Genomic DNA, 21163 nt, shown 5'->3' on the forward strand with positions numbered 1-21163 from the left:
TATGCAGCCAGTGCCTGTCTCTTCTTCTCAATCAGGGGCATCAGCACTTCAGTGTGGGCTTCAAACCAATCAGCAGACTTGACTGTCTTCTTCCCAAAGGTAGATATCGCAATATTATAGATACCATCCCATAGTTGTTCCCATCTCTTGCTGATATCAGTGTCATCCGGGCGGGGCAAGGCCTCTTCAAGTGCTTGGACAAACTCGCATACTTTTGAAGGGTCACGAGTCTTGCCAGTGTCAATGTGCGGCCTCCCTTCCTTTCAGGAGCGAAAGAATCTTCACAGCTGGATGTGCACCTTACTACACACGAGCAAGTGGTCAGTGTCACAGTCTGCGCTGTGGTAGCTACATGTCACCCTGACATTACCTAAACGGCTGCGTTTGGTGAGGACGAGGTCAAGCTGGTGCCAATGTTTCAATCTTGGGTGTCGCCATGAAATTTTGTGCTGGGGTTTGACGTTGACAAAGGTATTGGTTACACAGAGGTCATGTTGGGACCAGAGTTCAAGGAGGCGCTGTCCATTTTCATTCATCTTCCCTGTTCCAAACTGTCCCAGACAGGATGGCCAGCAGTGGTGGTCGCTGCCAACTCTGGCGTTGAAGTCGCCAAGGATGAATAGCAGCTCATGGGAAGCTACCTCACTGATGGCAATGCTAGGTTCATCATAAAACTTGTCCTTAACTTCCTGGGCAGAAGTTAGAGTGGGTGCATAGACACTGAAGATGTTGACCATGCCCACTAGTGTTTGAAGCTGGATTTTCAGCATTCTCTCAGTTCCCACAGTTGGTGGTATGACTGAGCCAACTAGGCTGTTTCTGATTGCAAAGCCAACACTGTGTTCCCTGGTCTCTTCTGGTGGCTTCCTGTGCCAGAAAAAGGAAAAGTCCTTCTCCCTGAGACACCCAGAGGACGATAGCCTTGTTTCCTGGAGGGCCATGATGTCCATCCTCAGTCTTCTTAGCTCATTGTTAATGATTGCTGTCTTCCGGGGGTTACTAATGCTCTGTAGGTCTTCTGTAAGGCCCGGAGTCATGGTCCTTACATTCCATGTGGCCAGCCTGAAGTCTGGATTATTTTGTTGCTAGTTTGTTTTGCCTGGTGTAAGGTTAACGATCCACCTGTCGGTGATTCCTTAAGCCCCACACACGCAGTGGAGCAAGTGGACTGTGGCATGGCAGCAGCTCAGTGGCTGGGGGCTGCCCAGCTTGAGGCGGGCGGTAGCTGCCCAATGAGATCTGAAGACCTCTCCCACCATCAGAGGCAATCCCTGGTGCTTCACTCTACACCAATCGAGTGCAGTGGCTTAATACCGGTAACTGCTGCTTCCCGTGTTGTGTCACCGCTCAGAAAGTGATGCCGGAGTGTCCTCTCCAGGGCACAGGCCTGGGCAAGTAAGTTTGAAGAACCAGCTGATGCCCAGCAGCAGGTTCCCCCTCTCCACGCACACTGAGGTAATCCAAGGGAAAGGCAACAGCCCATACAGCGTGGCACCAATGTCGTCGCAGGAGCTGCCAGAGTGAGATTGAGCACAATCTCAAACTGCCTTAGGGGCTCCATCTCCAGATTTTTCCTCGGGGTTTACTCCCGAAGCCTGTCCCATGACTAGGTATCACCGCAAGGCAGCGGAGGTTTTAAATCAGAGTTTCCTTCTCCTAGGTGGGCAGTCTTCCCAGGCTGATGAGCCCCATCTACCTGAAGCAACTGGTTTGAAGGCACCAGTCACCCACCTTCACCCCTTCTGCTGTCAGTGCAAATGGTTTCGCCGGGCTTAGAAACTAAGCCACATGTGAAAGCCAGCAGCTGGACTTCGGTTGTCAGAGACTATTGGAGACACACGTATGGGAGCATTTTATCGATAGTGGGAGCTTATCCCCACTACCATCCCCGCCTATGACAACCTTTGAAACCTCACTAGTGTAGAGGGGAATAATAACCTCTCTAAATCTTCTGGAAATTCTTCTCCTAATGCACCCCAATATGCCATTAGCCTTTTTGGCTACAAGCGCACACTATTGACTCATATCCAGCCTCTCATCCACTATAATCCACAGGTCCTTTTCTGCTGAACTGCTATTTAGCCAGTTGGTCCCCAGCCTGTAACAGTGTTTGGGATTCTTCCATCTCAAGTGCAGGACTCTGCACTTGTCCTTGTTGAATCGCATCAAATTTCATATGGCCCAATCCTCCAATTTGTCTAGGTTATTTTGGACCCTATCCCTACCCTCCAATGTATCTTCCTGACCCCCTAGCTTAGTGTCACCTGCAAATTTACTGAGGGTGCAATCCATCCCCTCATCCAGGTCACTAATGAAGATATTAAACAGTACCGGCCCTAGAACCAATTCTTGGAAATGAGCTGCCAACCAGACATTGAGCCATTGACCACTACCTGTTGGGCACATCTGTCTAGCCAGCTTTCCATCCATCTTATAGTCCATATATCCAATCCATACTTCCTTATCTTATGGGCAAGAGTGTTGTGGGAGACTGTACCAAAAGCTTTGCTAAAGTCAAGGTATATTACATCCATTGACTTCCCCATGTCCACAGAGCCAGTTACCTCATGGCAGAGGCTAATCAGATTGGTCAGGCATGGCTTGCCCTTGATGAATCCATGTTGACTACTCTTGATCACTTTCCCCTCTTCCAAGTGCTCCAAAATGGATTCCTTGAATATCCCCTCCATGATTTTTCTGCAGAGTGAGGTAAGACTGACTGGTCTATAGTTCCCTGGATTGTCCTTTCTTTTTTTAAAGATGGGCACTACATTTGCCTTTTTCCAATCATCTGGGATTTCTCCTAATATTTAGGAATTGGCATACTGTATCAGTTCAACTACTCTAATATTTTTGTCTTTATCCATAGCCAGTACCATTGTCCAAAGGTTGGAATAAAATCCTGAGGGCAGGCAAATGTTCTACTGTGACTTTAATATGTAACATAAGATGTATTGTTATACCTTTTAAAATATCTATTTATAACATTACCAACAGGCTTCCCTTCAGGCATTTACTGGCACATTAATGTGACCCGAGTTTAATTGCCTTCTGCTTTACTTTAGATTACACAGATACTAATATCATAGAGGTAGCAGTGTTAGTCTGTAGCTTTGAGAACAACAAGAAGTCTTGTGGCACCTTATAGACTAACAGATATTTTGGAGCATAAGCTTTTGTGGGCAAAGACCCGCTTCATCAGATCTATGAGTGAGGGGGGATGGTTTCAGAGGGGTTTTTAAAGAGTGGGGTCCCAGAATGATGGAGGGCCAGAGCTGACAAAGTCTATTCAGCAAGGTGGAAATGGCCCAGTATTAACAGTACTTATCAAAAGAGGAAAAAACAAGTCAGATCAGACAGGGGGATCTGAGCCTTTGTCAGAGTCTAATGGGGACATATTAGCACCCAGAGCAGAGAAACTGCCTTTGTAAGCTGCGAGACACTCCCAATCTCTGTTTAATCCATGGTTAATGGAGTCAAATTTGCCAATAAATTGCGGCTCAGAGATTTCTTTTTCCATTTGATTTTTGAAATTTTTTTGTTTCAGGACTGTCACTCTTAAATCTGCCACTGAGTGTCCAGGGAGATTGAAGTGTTCACCCCCCGGCTTCTGTATATTACCATTCCTGATGTCTGATTTTGGTAGTCTATCCTATTCATGATGACAACAACGCCTCCCTTGTTGGCCTCTTGGATGACAATGTCAGAGTTGTTTCTGAGGCTATTGATGGCGTTGTGTTCTGCATGGCTGAGGTTATGGGGTAAGCGATGCTGCTTTTCCACAATTTCTGCCTGTGCATGCCAGCAGAAGAATTTATGTATAGGTCCAGTTTGTCATTTTGACCATCAGGGGGAGTCCACGAGGAATTCTTTTACTTGTACTGTAGGTGGGAGGGTACCTGTGGGTCAGTGCGCTGTTCAATGTCATGTTGAAAGTATCCCTTGAGTCGTAGATGGCAAAAGAAGGCTTCCAGATCACCACAGAATTGTATCAAGTTTGTGGGGGTGGTGGGGCAGAAAGAGAGTCCTCAAGAAAGGGCAGATTCTTCTGCCAGGCTGAGTGTGTAGTTGGATAGATTGACAATATTGCTGGGTGAGTTAGGGGTACCACTATTGTAGCCCCATGTGGAAAGTAGGAGTTTAGATCGTTTACAATCATTTTTCTTCTGTAGAGAAGAGAAATGTGTGTTGTAAATCTCCTGTCTTGTTCTAGTAAAGTCCAGCCATGTGGAGGTTTGTGTGGAAGATTGTTAATTTATGAGGGTCTCCAGATTTGAGAGCTCTCTCTTGATGTTGCCCTGTTTGTTGTACAGGTTGCTGATTAGATGGTTCCTCAGTTTCTTAGAGAGTGTGTGAAATCACTATAATCTGTGTAGTATATTGATTTCAGTGGGTTTTTCACTGTAAGTACTTTTGGTATGTTGTCATTCTGTTTGCATTTGGAGAAGAAGATGATGTCTGTCTGTATCTGTGCAAGTTTTTTCATGAGGTTGATGGATTTCCACTTACTGCAGCTAAATGTAGTACCTTGGATGGTGACGAGCATCAGAGAGGTAGCCGTGTTAATCTTTAGCTTCGAGAACAGCAAGAAATATTGTGGCACCTTATAGACTAACAGATATTTTGGAGCAGGACCTAACACCAACTATACCATCAGGGGCTCCTTTACCTGCTCATCTGCTAATATACTATATGCCATCATGTGCCAGCAATGCCCCACTACAATTTACATTGGCCAAACTTGACAGTTTCTCTGGAAAAGAATAAATGGACATAAATCAGACACCAGGAATGGTAATGTACAGAAGCCTGTGGGGGAACACTTCAATCTCCCTGGACACTCAGTGGCAGATTTAAGAGTGACAGTCCTGAAACAAAAAAATTTCAAAAATCAGATGGAGAAAGAAATCTCTGAGCTGCAATTTATTGGCAAATTTGACTCCATTAACCATGCATTAAACAGAGACTGGGAGCGTCTTGCAGCTTACAAAGGCAGTTTCTCTGCTCTGGGTGCTAATATCTCCCCATTAGACTCTGACAAAGGCTCAGATCCCCCTGTCTGATCTGACTTGTTTTTTCCTCTTTTGATAAGTACTGTTAATACTGGGCCATTTCCACCTTGCTGAATAGACTTTGTCGGTTCTGGCCCTCCATCATACTGGGACCCCACTTTTTAAATACCCCTCTGAAACCATCCCCCCTCCACTCATAGATCTGATGAAGCGGGTCTTTGCCCATGAAAGCTTATCCTCCAAAATATCTGTTAGTCTATCAGGTGCCACAAGACTTCTTGTTGTTCTCATAGATACTAATGTCCAGCAAATGCACTTCACTTTTACATTGGTGCTTAATATTAAACAGAAGGCCAAATTCTAAACTGCTTTATATTGTCATAGATGCATTGACTTCAGAGAAGTTACACCAACTGGATCAGGCATGTGGTTTGTTGTACCTAGGTTCCCATTCACTGGCAGAGATAGGAAGAATCCAGAAACAAGCTTCAGGCAAGCTTTATTTTCTAGCCTAGTTTCTGTCATTCTAACACTCACCCCATGCACCACACACACTCTTTGTCTTTTCAGCTGTAACATAACACCTACCTGTAGAAAGGATGATTTTTTGTTTATTATGCCTGGATTCCTTTATCTTATCAAGTGATAGAATTATTGTTTGATTTTCAGCAGCATCTGTGTGGCTTTTTTTGAGATTGTCACTATTTAAAGTTAAGTATCTCATTACTTATCTAGGATTCACAATAGTAATCTGTTCTGTTGTGGATTTAATCAATAGTCATATTATCTAGTTCTGTTTTCCTTTTCAATTGCACTTCTGAATTTATTAACATTTACTTCCCCTTAGGTTAAAATGATTATGAAATGAAATGTTAAAATTCCTATTTTCAACCTAGGAAATTATGCAATTGTTCCACCTACAATAATTGCAGAGTCACTTCAGGGAACTATGGGGCAGAAATTGTGAAATTAACAGAAAATCTCTTCAAATTTCAGGGCATTTTAAGGGACTATTTCACTTTTGAAGAAAATATCTTCATTTTTGTTTAAGACAGCTTTATTTGTACAACTCACTTCCACATTATAGAATGCTTCCAAACCCACTAGTACCTCAGTTGTGGGTTATCTGCACTTTCCTGCACAGATTTCTAGAATACACAGTCAGCGTTGACTTTTACTGGATAAACTCAAGATCTTAAGGACTTCATGCATGAGACCCAGAGAAAATTTAAGCAACGTGAGAAATTTATTTCTGTCATGGGATATGATATTGAAAGGGGGCTGGTAGCTACTCTTTCTTTCTCCCCTCTCCTCTCCCTCCCCTCTCCTTGTTTTGTTAACCACCCTAACAACAAACTCCTTGCTCTTGCCTTCCCCTCACCATGGCCTAGGTCCCCAATGGGGGGGTTGTTCTGTGACTCCCCTCCCCCACCTCCCCTGTTCTCCCTCCCATCTCCACTGCAGTGGATCCAGCTGAGGCTGCCGGTCCATCTACTCCCATGGTGGCCAAGGGTGCAGACATTGGGGCCCCTGCTGCAACTGCTGCAGCCTCCTCTCCCAACCCCTCCCCAAAAGCAGTTCCCCTGAAAGGCAGGAAGGGCCAGGGAGCCCAAAAGGGTAAAAGCCCTGCCCAGAAGGCAAAACCTCTTGTGGCAGGGGTCACCAGCCCTGCTGCAGCCACGCATGCTGCAGTTCCCCCTCCTTCCTGCCCCCCTGCTCCCTCCACCAGCCCTGGGGGCCCTAACTCCCCAGCCCCCAGGTCATATGCCCAAGCAGCCACCGCCTGGCGCTCTACTCTGGCTGCCTCCAGGAATACCATTCCCAATGGCCCTGGCCCCTTCCCCACCCTCACCAGCAGGCATGGGGTGCGTTGCCTCCTGGAGTTGGCCTCGCCCCACATGGAGACCTATGTGCAGGTGATGGCATGAGTGGTGGGGCCTACAGCCATGGTGGCGGCCTCTCGAATGTTTGGGAAGATAATCTTCTTCCTGGCATCAGAGACCACTGCCCAGGAGGTGGTGGAGAGAGGCCTGGTGGTAGGGGGCATCCATGTGCCCCTTGAGCTGCTTGAAGAACTTGGTGAGTAGGTGGTATTCTCCTGTGTCCTTCCCTTCCTCCCCAATGCCACCCTTCTACCCTTCCTGACCACCTTGGGGAGGCTGCCGTCAGTCCTGAGTCCCCTCCTGGGCTGCAAGGACCCCACCCTCTACCACATTCTCTTCTTCCACTGGCAAGCACAAATCCAACTGCTGCCAGTGGTGCATGGCATGGTCGCCCTAGAGGGGACTTTTTTGGTGTCCCATCACAGGGCCCAGTACCAGGTCTACTACACAATAGGAGAGGCCCAGTGCTATGTTTGCCCAGTGACGGGGCATGTCTGAAGAGGACTGCCCCCTGACACAGCATGGGGAGAAGCCCAAGACCTCTGATAGCAGTGAACAGTTGCAGCTAACAGGGAGTTTGCCTGGGAAGGTATCCAAGAGGAGCTCAGGTGCATGACTTTTGGGAGTTTGCATTGTGAGCTGGTGGATTGAATATCTGTCTGTGGCTACGTCTGCACGTGCAGCCAACATCGAAATAGCTTATTTCGATGTTGCGACATTGAAATAGTCTATTTCGATGAATAACGTCTACACGTCCTCCAGGGCCAGCAACGTCGATGTTCAACTTCGACGTTGCTCAGCCCAACATCGAAATAGGCGCAACGAGGGAACGTCTACACGTCAAAGTAGCACACATCGAAATAGGGATGCCAGGCACAGCTGCAGACAGGGTCACAGGGCGGACTCAACAGCAAGCCGCTCCCTTAAAGGGCCCCTCCCAGACACACTTGCACTAAACAACACAAGATCCACAGAGCTGACAACTGGTTGCAGACCCTGTGCCTGCAGCATAGATCCCCAGCTGCCGCAGAAGCAGCCAGAAGCCCTGGGCTAAGGGCTGCTGCCCACAGTGACCATAGAGCCCCGCAGGGGCTGGAGAGAGCATCTCTCAACCCCCCAGCTGATGGCCGCCATGGAGGACCCAGCAATTTCGACGTTGCGGGACGCGGATCGTCTACACGGTCCCTACTTCGACGTTGAATGTCGAAGTAGGGCGCTATTCCTATCTCCTCATGAGGTTAGCGACTTCGACGTCTCGCCGCCTAACGTCGAAGTTAACTTCGAAATAGCGCCCGACGCGTGTAGCCGCGACGGGCGCTATTTCGAAGTTGGTGCCGCTACTTCGAAGTAGCGTGCACGTGTAGACGCAGCTTGTGTGTGTTTAAGCATTTGTTTTGCAAGAGGGGCAGTCTGAAAGTGTGTTTGGCAGTTTGATAAGTTCTTCCATTCCTGTTTCAGGAAGAGAATTTGATAAATTTGCAAAGTATGATCTGGGAGTGCTTTGTTCCAGGTGGCTCTTCAGGGGCTGATTAGATTGGAGGCAAGGCTCTGAGGCAGGCACAGCAAACACCTGTGAGCAGCTAACAGGAAGTATGCTTGGGAGTTCACCTTGGGGGTGAGCCCCATACCTGTTCTTGTAGTTTTGTTTCTCTTGTGCCTTTTAAGGCAGCTCTAGGAACATCTAGGGAAACTCTCTGAAGAAAGGGGAATAATGGATAGTGACATGACTACTGAGAAATCTGCTGTTGTGACCTGCAGGGCATGTGCCATGTTTGTATTCCTCCTGGACAATAGGAAGAATTTTGTATGTGCCAAGTGCAACCTGGTTGCCATTTTAGAAGAGAAGGTTAAAGGACTTAAGATGCAAACATCAACCCTTAGGTCATTCAGAGAAGGTGAAGACTTTCTGGATAGAAGTCATCATTTAGTATTGCAGGAACTGCAGGCTATTCAAAGTAAGGAAGAGAACTAGAAGCATGTTACCTCCGGGAGAGAAAACCAATTCAGGTCTCTCCAACTCCAGTGGAGATAAGCAACTGCTTTCAGTTTTTCTGCACAGGTGATATGGTGGAGATAGTGGGGACAGATACCTCACAGGGAATGGCTAAGAAGATGATGCCACAGTTTGTAAGGCATGGGATGCGCAGTCCTAGGGATAAGGGATCAAGGACCATCACCCCTAAGAGAAGAAGATGGGTGGTAGTGGTCGGGGACTACCTCTCAAGGGGGACAGAGTCATCCACCTGCCATCCGACCTAGAATCCCAGTTTGCTGCTTGCTGGGAGCTAGAATCTGGGATGTTACAGAGTCTCTGCCAAAAATCATCAAACCCACAGACTATTACACCTTCCTACTTCTCCATGTAGGAACTAATGATACAGCCAAGAGCGACTTTGATGAGATCACTGCAGATTACATAACCCTAGGAAGAAAGATCAAAGAATATGGAGTACAAATTGTGTTCTTATCCATCCTCCCTGTGGAAGGAAGGGTTCTGTGTTTGATTTGTCGAATTGCCGAGGTAAATGTATGGTTGCGTAGGTGATGTAGCAGAGAAGGATGTGGTTTCTTTGACCATGGGATTCTGTTTCAGGAGCAAGGACTGGTAGAAGAGATGGAATCCACCTAATGAAGAGAGGAAAGAGCATCTTTGAGGGTAGGCTTGCAAACCTAGTAAGGAGGACTTCACACTAGGTTTGCCGTGGGATGGTGACATAAGTCCTGAGGTAAGTGGAAAAGGAATAAGGTACAACAAAGTAGGATTCCTAGGTGAAAAGGAGAAAGTGGACCAATCAGCCACTTCTCTAAGGTGCTTGTACTCAAATGCAAGAAGCCTGGGAAACAAGCAGGACAAACTAGAGGCCCTGGCACAGTCTAAGATGTATGAGGTGATTGAAATAACTGAGACTTCATGGGATGACTCACATAACTGGAGCACGGTCATGGAAGGGTATAAACTGTTTAAGAAAGACTGGTGGGGGGAAAAGGAGGAGGAGTTGCGCTCTGTGTGAGGGAGCATTTTGATTGCTCAGAGGTCCAGTATAAGGAGGGAGAAAAGCCACTTGAGTGTCTTTGGGTTAAGCTTAGAGGTGGAAGCAATAAAGGTGATGTTGTAGTTAGTGTCTGCTATAGACTGCCAGATCAGAGAGATGAGGCAGATGAGACAGCTAAGAGAAGTTTCCAAATCACAGGACCCCGTTCTCACAGGAGACTTTTTGGAGAATGTTGGGGATAACTTCCTGGTGCAAGTGTTGATGGAACATACCAGGGGCCATGCGCGAATTGACTTGCTGCTCACAAATAGGGAAGAACTAGTTGGAGAAACAGAAGTGGGCTGCCGTGATCATGAGATCACACATTTCAGGATCCTGACAAAAGGAAGAACAGTGAGCAATAATATACTGACCCGTGATTTCTAAAGAGCAGACTTTGACTCCCCGAGGGTACTGATAGGCAGAATCCCCTGGGAAACGAAGATGAAGATGACAGGAGTTCAGGAGACCTGGCAATATTTTAAAGTCTTGATGAAGGCACAGGAACAAACAATCCCACTGCATAGTGAGAAGTGCAAATACGGTAGGCAACCAGCTTGGCTTAATAGGGAGATCTTGGTCAACTTAAACTCAAAAAGGATTCATATGAAAAGTGGAAACGGACAGATGAGTAAGGAGGAGTATAAATATACAGCTGGAAAATGTCAGGCAGTAATCTGGACAGCAAAGGCATAATTGGAACTGCAACTGGCAAGGGATGTGAAGGGTAACAAGAAGGGTTTCTACAAGCATGTTAACAATAAGAGGGTGATCAGGGAAGGTGTGGGGCGGTTACTGGATGAGAGATGTAACCAAGTAACAGATGATGTAAGAAAAGCTGAAGTACTCAATGGTTTTTTTGTTTGTTTTTTGCTTTGTTTTTTTTATGCCTCAATCTTCATGGACAAGGACAGCTCCCACATTGTAGTGCTAGACGATGCAGTATGGGAAGGTGGAGGGCAGCCTTCAGTGGGGAAGGAATGAGTTAAGAGCTACTTAGAAAAACAAGATGTACACATATCCATGGGTCTGGATTTAATGCACCTAAGCATACTGAGAGAATTAGCAGATGTCATTGCCGAGCCTTTGGCCATTAACTTTGAAGACTCGGGAGATTGGGAGAGATCCTGGATGACTGGAAGAAGGCAAATGTAGTGCCCATATTTAAAAAAAAAAGGAAAGAAGGACAATCCAGGGAACTATAGACTGTTCAGCTTTACGTTAGTACCTGGGAAAATAATGGAAGGGATCCTCAAAGAATCCATTTTGGAGCATGTGGAAGAGAGGAAAGTGATCAAAAGTAATCAACATGGATTCATCAAGGGCAAGTCATGCCTGACCAATCTGATTAGCTTCTATGATGAGGTAACAAGCTCTGTGGACGTGGGGAAGTCAGTGGATGTGATATACTTTGAATTCTGCAAAGCTTTTGATACAGTCTCCCACAACATTCTCGCCCATCAGTTAAGGAAGTATGGATTGGGTATATGGACTATAAAATGGATAGAAAGCTGGTTTGATGGTCAGGCCCAAAAGGTAGTGGTCAATGGCTCAATATCTGGATGGTGGCTGGTTTCAAGTAGAGTGCTCCAAGGCTCAGTTCTGGGGTTGCTGTTGTTCAACATCTTTATTAATGACCTGGATAAGCGACTGGATTACACCCTCGAGCCGTGTCTACACGTGCCGGCTACTTCAAAGTAGCCACGCCAACTTCGAAATAGCACCCGCCACGTCTACACGTGGCAAGCACTATTTCGAAGTTGAAATCGACATAAGGCAGCAAGACGTCAAAGTTGCTATCCTCATGAGAAGATGGGAATCGTGCCCTACTTCAATGTTGAACGTCAAAGTAGGGCATGTGTAGCCGATCCGCGTCCCGCAACATCGAAATAGCGGGGTCCGCCATGGCGGCCATCAGCTGAGGGGTTCAGAGACGCTCTCTCCAGCCCCTGCGGGGCTCTATGGTCACCGTGTGCAGCAGCCCTTAGCCCAGGGCTTCTGGCTGCTGCTGCTGCAGCTGGGGATCCATGCTGCATGCACAGGGTCTGCAACCAGTTGTCGGCTCTGTGGATCTTGTGCTGTTTAGTGCAAGTGTGTCTGGAAGGGGCCCTTTAAGGGAGCGGCTTGCTGTTGAGTCCGCCCTGTGGCCCTGTCTGCAGCTGTTCCTGGCAACCTTATTTCGATGTGGGCCACTTTGGTGTGTAGACGTTCCCCTGAAGCACCTACTTCGATGTAGTGCTGCCCAACGTCGATGTTGAACGTCGACAGCACCAGCCCTGGAGGATGTGTATACGTTATTCATTGAAATAGCTTATTTCGATGTTGCTACATCAAAATAAGCTATTTCAATGTAGCATTCACGTGTAGACGTAGCTTCAGTAAGTTTGCAGATGAAACCAAGCTAGGGGGAGAGGTAGATACATTGGAGGGTAGAGATGGGACCCAGAGTGACCTGGACAAATTGGACGATTAGGCCAAAAGGGATCTGAAGCGGTTCAACAAGGAGAAGTGCCGAGTCCTGCACTTGGGATGGAAGAATCATAACCAGTGTTATAGGCTGGGGACCGACTGGCTAAATAGCATTGCAGCAAAAAGGGCCCCCCCCCAGTATAGAAAGGCTCTGGCCCCACCCTTTACCCCAGTGAATGCCCTGCTCCCAGCCCTGACTCCCTTCCCCAGCCTGATTTTTTTTCCCTGTTCCCTCACCTCTTCCTTCTCTGCCCCCTCCTTCTCCATTTGCCCCCTTGAGCCTCTTCTGTCTCCCAATACCCTAACCCCTCTCTGTCCCCCACATTGCCCCTGATCCTCCTGCTATTGCTCCTACCATCCTTTCTGATTCCTATCCTATTTTAACTTCCCCCAGGACCATGGACCCTGCCGAAGCACCTTTTTCTTCCCCCATTCCCAGCACATCCAGGATTGTCCTCCCTCTGCCACGTTTACCCATCCCGTGGCAGGGACTCGACCCCTGCCCATGTGTTCCTGTTGGCCACGGGGCCCAAAGAGGGGTCTGGCCAGAGGGTGCTCAGGGGCCCTGAGGCCCTGACACCTAACATGCCGTAGGGCAAGATGTGCTGCTTCTGGGAGGACAGTCATGGCTTCAAGGATAAGGTAACCCTCGCCCTTCAGCCCTGAGGAGACTACCATCTCATCCCTGAGACTGTGAGAGCAATTCTGAAAGAGGATAAAGAGACCGGGAGGAGGGATACCATGGCCTATCAGTGGGCCAGTGGCTTCTGTGGCACCCTGCTCACCTTCAGGGTCGGTTACGGATTGCTATGAGGCCCCATGGGGACCATCAGCATTCCCCCCAGTGAGGATCTTCCCCAGCCCTCACAATGCCATCGATCATCTCTGCCACCTTGAATAACAGAGGCTGCAGGTCAGGTCTCCGCAGGTGCTGGGTGCTCTCCTTCCTTTGGGAGAGTGAGTACTCAGTCACCTTTCTACAGGAGAGCCACACTTCTCCAGCTGCCGAAGCCAGGGTCTACTTCAGCCAACTTTTTGGCTTGGCAAGCTGGGATGGTGACTCTGTTTTCCCCAAACCTGAAGCCCTGGTGCTGGGGAGCATCAAGGTCATGCAGAGTTGCCTGCTGTACCTCTGGGTCCAGATGGAGGGGATCCCATTACATCTGGTTAACTTCTACGCCCAGACCTCCGGCCTGGAGTGGACTCAATTCTTCCATCAGATGCTGGCCTTCTGTGACACCATAGATCCTCATGAGTGCCTGGTCCTGTGAGGGGACTTCAACTGCCCCCTCGAGGACTGGTACCATATGGGGATCAAGCAGTGCCAGGCCACTGCAAGGGGTGCTCTGAGAGCTAATAGACTGTTTCTCCTTGGTGGACATCTGGCACAACCACCTCCGTGATGAGGACACTGTGTTCACATTTTTTCAGTGGTGAGTCAATGGTCATCGCACTCCCAGTTGGACTGTATCTATATGTCTCACCACCATCTCTCGTGGGTCTGTCCTCCAGCATGCAGTTGGCCCCTCCTTGGACCACCATCTGGTGGCCATGAAGGTTTCCCTCCCCTTCGGGAAGCTGGGGCTGGCCTATTGACACTTTAACAACAGCCTGCCGGAGGACTTGGCTTTATGACATCCTTCTGGGGGTTCTGACTGTTAATGTAGGTGCTCGCACTATGGTCCAGAGCCTGGATCACCACCTGCAGCCTGTCCAGGGGTCCAAAATGATTGGGGAAACCCAGGTCCACAAGGGCAGTGTCCAGGTCCCCCAGCGTGGCAACGCATTGCAGGAGCATCATGTTGATGACTCGGATGACCTGCAGAGGGGGTTAAGGAAGACATGTCCATGAACACCTGACTGGGAGGCCCCTCTTCCCCCAGCCCCTCCCCACCAGTAGCCTCCTCCCCAGGGTGGGTTGGTGGTGGGGGCCAGACTTACCTCAATCAGCACCTCTCTGATGGTGGCCTTGCCCACTCTAAATTGGTGGCCAACAAACCAGTGGCTGTTGGGGGGTGGCCAGCCCCCATAGTGAGATGACCACCCTCTTCCGCACCAGGAGCACTGGGTGTCCCAGTGCTGGAAGACTGGGGTGAGCCAGTGGCAGAGATCTTTGAATGTCTGACGGGTCATTCTGAAGTTCCTCAGCCACCTCTCAGTGTCCCAGTCCTCCAGCACCAGCCGGTCCCACCACTTGCTGCTGGTGGCAAAGGCCACTGGTGCTAGATCAGAGGAGCATGGAGGAGTGGCAGCAGGGCTGTGGCCAGGGCCCGCAGGCTGGGTCTCATGCAAGCAACCAGGCCACGCTACTCAAAAAACAGGGCGACCAGCATCATGAGCAGGCTGGCCAGGATGGAGGGGAGATCGTCCTCAGGGAGGGTGTGAGTGGGCATGTTGGTCAACTCTTCTCCCCGGCATGTGCTCTGATGCTGTGTGCAGCCTGGCAGCCTTGAGCATGTGTAGAGTGTAGGTGTTGGGAGGGGTCCTTTAAGGGGTTGGCTGTCTGTGAGCCCAGAAGCTCTTGTCAGCCACGTGACCCCTGTCTGTGTCATTTTCTGGCCCCTTACTTTGAAGTGTGTAGACTCTACTTTGAAGGTGTGGGAGAAGGGGGCTACTTCAAAGTAAGGCAGGTTGCTTTTTGACAGAGAGATAGCCGTGTTAGTCTGTATTCTATCAAAACACAAAAGCAGTCAAGTAGCACTTCAAAGACTAACAAAGGCCCACCTCTTCAGATCATAGTAGACACTCTACTTCAAAGTTGTATCACTTTGAAGTAAGCCACTTCGAAGTTATTTTGTTGTGTTTAAGTGGCCTTGATAGAATGCCCATTTAAAAACATGAAATGGAAAAAATTAACATTCCTTTTTAAAAGAAATCCAAAATAAAATTAGATTAATAAACTAACATTTTTGAAAAATAAAATCATTTAAATAGTGCATGTATTTTTTTATTTTCCAAAACCAAAAATTCATTCAGGTAAGAACCCAAGCAAAGCCAGGTAAATCTGCTAGATAGTAATAAAATGAAAAGAAAAAGTTAAAAGATAACTGAACAGATGACTCATCTGAGTCATATAAATGTTGTTTGATTATCCGTAAGTGGGGATATTTTACATTTGATGGAATAGATTTTTAGACCCAAATCCTGGAAAAAAAACATACAGATTATACCTCCTATGCAGAAGAAATAGAACTGTTCAGCAAACATTAGTTTTATATTTGAAATTTAGCTGCAGGATGTAGTCTTGTCCATGTGATGCTGTCAGAAAATTTTTGGTCAGTGGTGACTTAGAAAGATGTTAAATAACAGCTGATGAAATTTAAAAAATTAAAGTAGCAGATCTAGATCATTTGAATGTAAGACTCAAGTGATGATTAAGGAACACTTGGTTTTTTATTTTAATTTTTAATCTTGTAACAATGAGGAAGTTCCACAGGAGTGAAAGAAAGCCAATATTGTACCAACACTTAAAGAAACCATATGGAATGTGACAATTTATTTTGATAATGATCCAGGGCAAAATTATGGAGTGGCTGGGGTAGGATTCAACCAATTAAAAATTAAAGGACAGTAATATAGTTAATTCCAGTCAAGATGGTTATATGTGAATTAGATCTCATCATATGCACGGGATATCATTCTTTTGAGATAAGGGTCTGCACTTGGACATCATGAAGAAAGTAGAGCAAGAGGGAGCCAATTTCAGACACCCAGCCCTGAAGCAAGTTAGGGCTTCACTAAGATAGTTCTAACTTCTACTAATTCAACTTCACCACACACCTTGCTGTTCTTGACATATCCATACAGTGTCCCTTCTTCACAATGCGATGGGGCTGGTGGGCGGCTGACAGAGAAGTTGCAGAGCTGCCTATGCTAGCATCACATCAGTAGGTTTCTGCTGTTCAGAGGTGGTCTTTTCCTGGACTTGGCAGACTGGAGACTTTGGCCCTAAAAGTGTTGGTAAAGGAAACTTGCTAAAAAAATATGAGCAAAAGGGAGTCTACAGGGAAGTCTACAGGCAATTTCCACACATTTCAAAAGTGAAGCAGAGCACATTATCATTTCTAACCAATACTTGTGTAAAGGTAACAAAGCCAACATCTACACTTACCGTGGAAAATAGACCACTGAGGTTTGATCATCGGGTGCTGTTTTGCTCACGTGGGGCTCCACATCAACCACAGAACTCCTTGCAAGCCACAAGAATTAAGGCAGGTTGATGGGACAAGTGGTTCCATCAACCGTCTGCCATGAAGATTGCCACCAAAGTCAATGGCTGAAAAGTCAATTTTAGGAACACAACTGGCATACTTAAAATTGCATCTCAGCTGTTTGCTTTCTGCTTGAGTATAGACATCAAGACGGTACATTGATGTATGCTTGATAGTTCACTTACTATATTGACCTAAGAGCCGTGCTTTTATTTTGCTGGTATTTGCTGGTACTAAGTACCGGCACCTCAGCAGCCCCAGCCATGGGTGGGCAGGGGGGAACCAGCTGAATACTGGCTTGTTTTTTTGTTTTTTTTTTTCAAAAAAGGCACTGCCCAAGAGTAAAGTTTAAAATAGAGAAGGTGCTCAAATCTTGTTTTGATAATGAAATAATTGTTTATATAATCTGGAATGTTGGAGGTGATCTCTATTCTCAAATAATTAAAACCCATTTCACTGTTGTAAAAGTACCTACTAATAATCTTAACATGTTCTGTGAAGAATAGCCCTGCCTATAGCCCTAGGGTGCTCCTATTTGTATTACCTGGCAACCCCCATGCAGCAGTTATGAAGGGAATGAGTGGGATGGGATTCAGGCATCCCCAAACTCTGCACACCCGTCCGCAGGTAGGAGTGACTCTCACTCAGCAGGAGAACAGCGGGTTTATTAGTCACCAGGGCACAGTGTAATGCAGAGGAGTCAGTACAGCAGGCAGAGACGCAGGCAGTACAGTAGGCAGTCAGTCCAATCCATGTTGCGTAGAGGAGGCCCCGAGAGGCCCCTGGACCCGGTGCCTTGCCCCCTTCTTTGTCCACTTAACTGTGTAATGAATGTAAGTGGACTAAACAAAGCCACTCAATCCAGTTGTGCTTTTTCTACTTTGCACAGTGAATCAGGTTTACCATCCTATGAATGTTCTACACTGAAGGTTATACACAAATTCATCCAGCTTGATCTCAGTGGGTAAGGACAGAATTTACTTACTCCAACATGCAGACTAGAATTTAGAAAAGATTTTACAAAAAATAGTTGTTAATGAGATTGTTCTAGAGCTGCCATGGTGTAAACTTCTTTATGGAATAATGTGACATGAATTTCATGGGTCGCAGTAGGGCTTTTGACTTTGAGTAAAATATTTATTTTCATTTTAAAAGATGGGGCTAGTTTGGGACTAATGGCTTATAAAATTCTGCCAGGAATCCATCTGGCATGACACCTTCATCCACTGCAGTATTTTTATCACATGAATTACTTTCTTCAATTGTTATGTCTATTAAAATTGTCACTGTTAGCACAAGGATAATAGAGACAATTTTAGATTTTTGAGCAGTTCTTGAGCTTGAGTACTGTTAGGAAGCTGGCTCCTGCATTATTTATAATAGGCAACAAATTCTTGCTTTTTTCCTAATTAGTCCCTGCTGGGATGCTGTTAGCCATCTAAACTGCAGAAATTATTATTGCTTAGCCTGACTGATTCAAAAAAGACAAAACCTCATCCTCCAAGTTGTCATTTTCAAGGCAAAATCTTTACTATAACTCAATTTTGGAAAACAATGAGGAGAACTTAGCATCTTAAAGACTAACAGATTTATTAGGATATTGAAGGAATGAGTTTTACCCATGAACACTTTGCTACGTCTACACGTGAAGCCTACATCGAAGTAGCCTATTTCGATGTGGCGACATCGAAATAGGCTATTTCGATGAATAACGTCTACACATCCTCCAGGGCTGGCAACGTCGATGTTCAACATCGACGTTGCGCAGCACCACATCGAAATAGGCGCTGCGAGGGAACGTCTACACGCCACAGTAGCACACATCGAAATAAGGGTGCCAGGCACAGCTGCAGACAGGGTCACAGGGTGGACTCAACAGCAAGCCGCTCCCTTAAAGGGCCCCTCCCAGACACACTTGCACTAAACAGCACAAGATACACAGAGCCGACAACGAGTTGCAGACCCTGTGCATGCAGCATGAATCCCCCGCTGCAGCAGCAGCAGCCAGAAGCCCTGGGCTAAGGGCTGCTGCCCACGGTGACCATAGAGCCCTGCAGGGGCTGGAGAGACAGCGTCTCTCAACCCCCCAGCTGATGGCTGCCATGGAGGACCCCACAATTTCGACGTTGCGGGACGCGGATCGTCTACACGGTCCCTACTTCGACGTTGAACGTCGAAGTAGGGCGCTATTCCGATCCCCTCATGAGGTTAGCGACTTCGACGTCTCGCCGTCTAACGTCGAAGTTAACTTCGAAATAGCGCCCGACGCGTGTAGCCGTGACGGGCGCTATTTCGAAGTTAGTGCCGCTACTTCGAAGTAGCGTGCACGTGTAGACACAGCTTTTATGTCCTAATAAATCCATTTGTCATGCTACAGGATACCTGGTTGTTTTCACAGATGTAGACAAACATGATTGCCCCGAGACTTTTCCGTTTTTGTATTATTCCATTTACTTTGTTCTTTAACAAATGCCTTTCATGGCATATTTTAGGAGGTTGATCTAGATTTTTGAAACTGAATTTTCAATTGAGAGAGATAGAGAGAGGAACACTTTCCTTAGGTCACAAAGCTAGATCATAAATTTGATCAGAATCTAGCAATTGCTGTATTCTAAAGAATAAGAAATTGATCCTGCAAACACTTAACTACAGGCTTAAATTTACAACAGTGACTAGTCCTATTGAAATTAATGGGACAACAGATGGTAGTGAAATTGAGCATGTTTGTGTTTTCAGGATTACAGCTAAATGAATCTATATCTGATAAGTCACTAAAGATTGAAGAGATACACAGAGAAGTTTTGTTCAGTGAGAAGTGTTTGTTTGGAAGTTAGATTCTGTTATCTAATCAATGCATGTCTGGCTTTAGACTGATTATTAGATGTTCACAAATTGATGGAGGCTGATTGGAGATTATAATTTGACTAATGAAACTCGATAGAACACATCCATGCCCTTGTTGATTGAAGAATAGGTGCCCTGTTTAGGTAAAATAGGAGGTTTACTTTTAAAATATCTCAATGCATTAACTGCTAGACAGTTTCAGTCAGAATCTGTGACAAATTTTGACAGAAGAGCTGAAGGACTTGAGTAGTTCAGCTGTACTGGAGGAAGGACAGGAGACTGTTGCTGTTGCTTAATTAGACTGCAAGTTTATTATTAGCTGTCTGGGACTGCCTGGCAGACATGTGTACAGTGTTGATAACTCCCTGATCATTTCAATATCTACATGGGGGTGTTCCATGCACTTCTGCCCCCTTTTGCATCTTGGTGCCCAGCCAATCCATTGCAATGGCTGTTCAATCTTCCCAGGTTAAATATGGATAAAGATGAACTATAAAGGAGGGGAGGAGACTGGCCACTGTGCCAGTCATAGATGCCCCAAACCCCCTAGTTCTGCTCCTTGAATGGGTACCATCATTAAGTCCTTTACCGAAGTATTTATTTGATCATTGTCCCTTCCCTATGGAGGAGTGTCTGTACTGGACATCCACCTATACATACACACACAATAAGTTGCACCATTGTAGCCAAAATGCTGGAACTAGAGGTGTGGGGGATGCTGCTGGCTTGCAGTGGCTATGTACAGGGTTTGCAGTTTGTTTCAATGACTCTGAGCACCCACTGCCATACATGTTGTTCAGCTCCTCTACATAATATCCTAACTCTCATTCCCTACTCACCTTAACAAGGCCCCCTGTCCTCAGATCCAGCTGGGGTCAGGTCAGTCTGGGGGTGAGGAGAAAATTTCTTCTGGTGCAATACCCACAGTGGGTTCTGATCAAACATGGTATTTTTTCACTTCTGAGACTGTTTTGCCTGGCCTGGTATAAAAAGACTTCTCCCATTGGGATTGCCTTTTATCATTTCCCTGCCCCTCTGATCACTGGTGGATGGGTCAGCCTGACCACATTGATCCACTCTTTTGCTGTAGAATTATCCATGCCCCTCCCCACCCTCCCCCCAGAACCATATATTCCTTTCCCACAAAACAGACAGCAGTCCTCCCCCCAGACGTAAGGTGCACTACAGTCATTTTCACTTTGAGTACAAATAAAATTTCTGCCATTGTGAGGAAACAAAGAACCAAAGTAATTCAAAAAAAGCAGCTGCATCCATACTAGGAGCATATTTGTTGATTTAGTATTAGAGAGGATTGGGTCCTTGGCTATAATATGGTCACTTTGTCTGTTACCACTGGAGTAAACCCGTCATAAACTTGGTTTAAACAGAGAGGAAGGATCACCCAATAGAAAGGTGATTATATAGCAGGGCAGAGTTTAAATGGGAGTTAAAGATGCAAAAATAGAATGCTGCAGCTGGGACATCACTAATTCATGTTGATCCTGGGCCACATTTCTATCCTCCTTTGTACAACCACATGGGATTTATTGCCCCTGGAGCCTGGGCTACATCTCAAGCCCTAATGCATTGTAGTAAGGCTTGTAATAACCAATACAATAACGTTATATGAGATAGATGGGGCCAAATTATGCCTTTAGTTATACTCAAGCAACTGTTGGAATCAGTCAGGTCACATGGATATAATTGAAATC

This window comes from Carettochelys insculpta, chromosome 5 (genome assembly GCF_033958435.1).
Source record: "Carettochelys insculpta isolate YL-2023 chromosome 5, ASM3395843v1, whole genome shotgun sequence".
Lineage (NCBI taxonomy): Eukaryota > Metazoa > Chordata > Testudines > Carettochelyidae > Carettochelys > Carettochelys insculpta.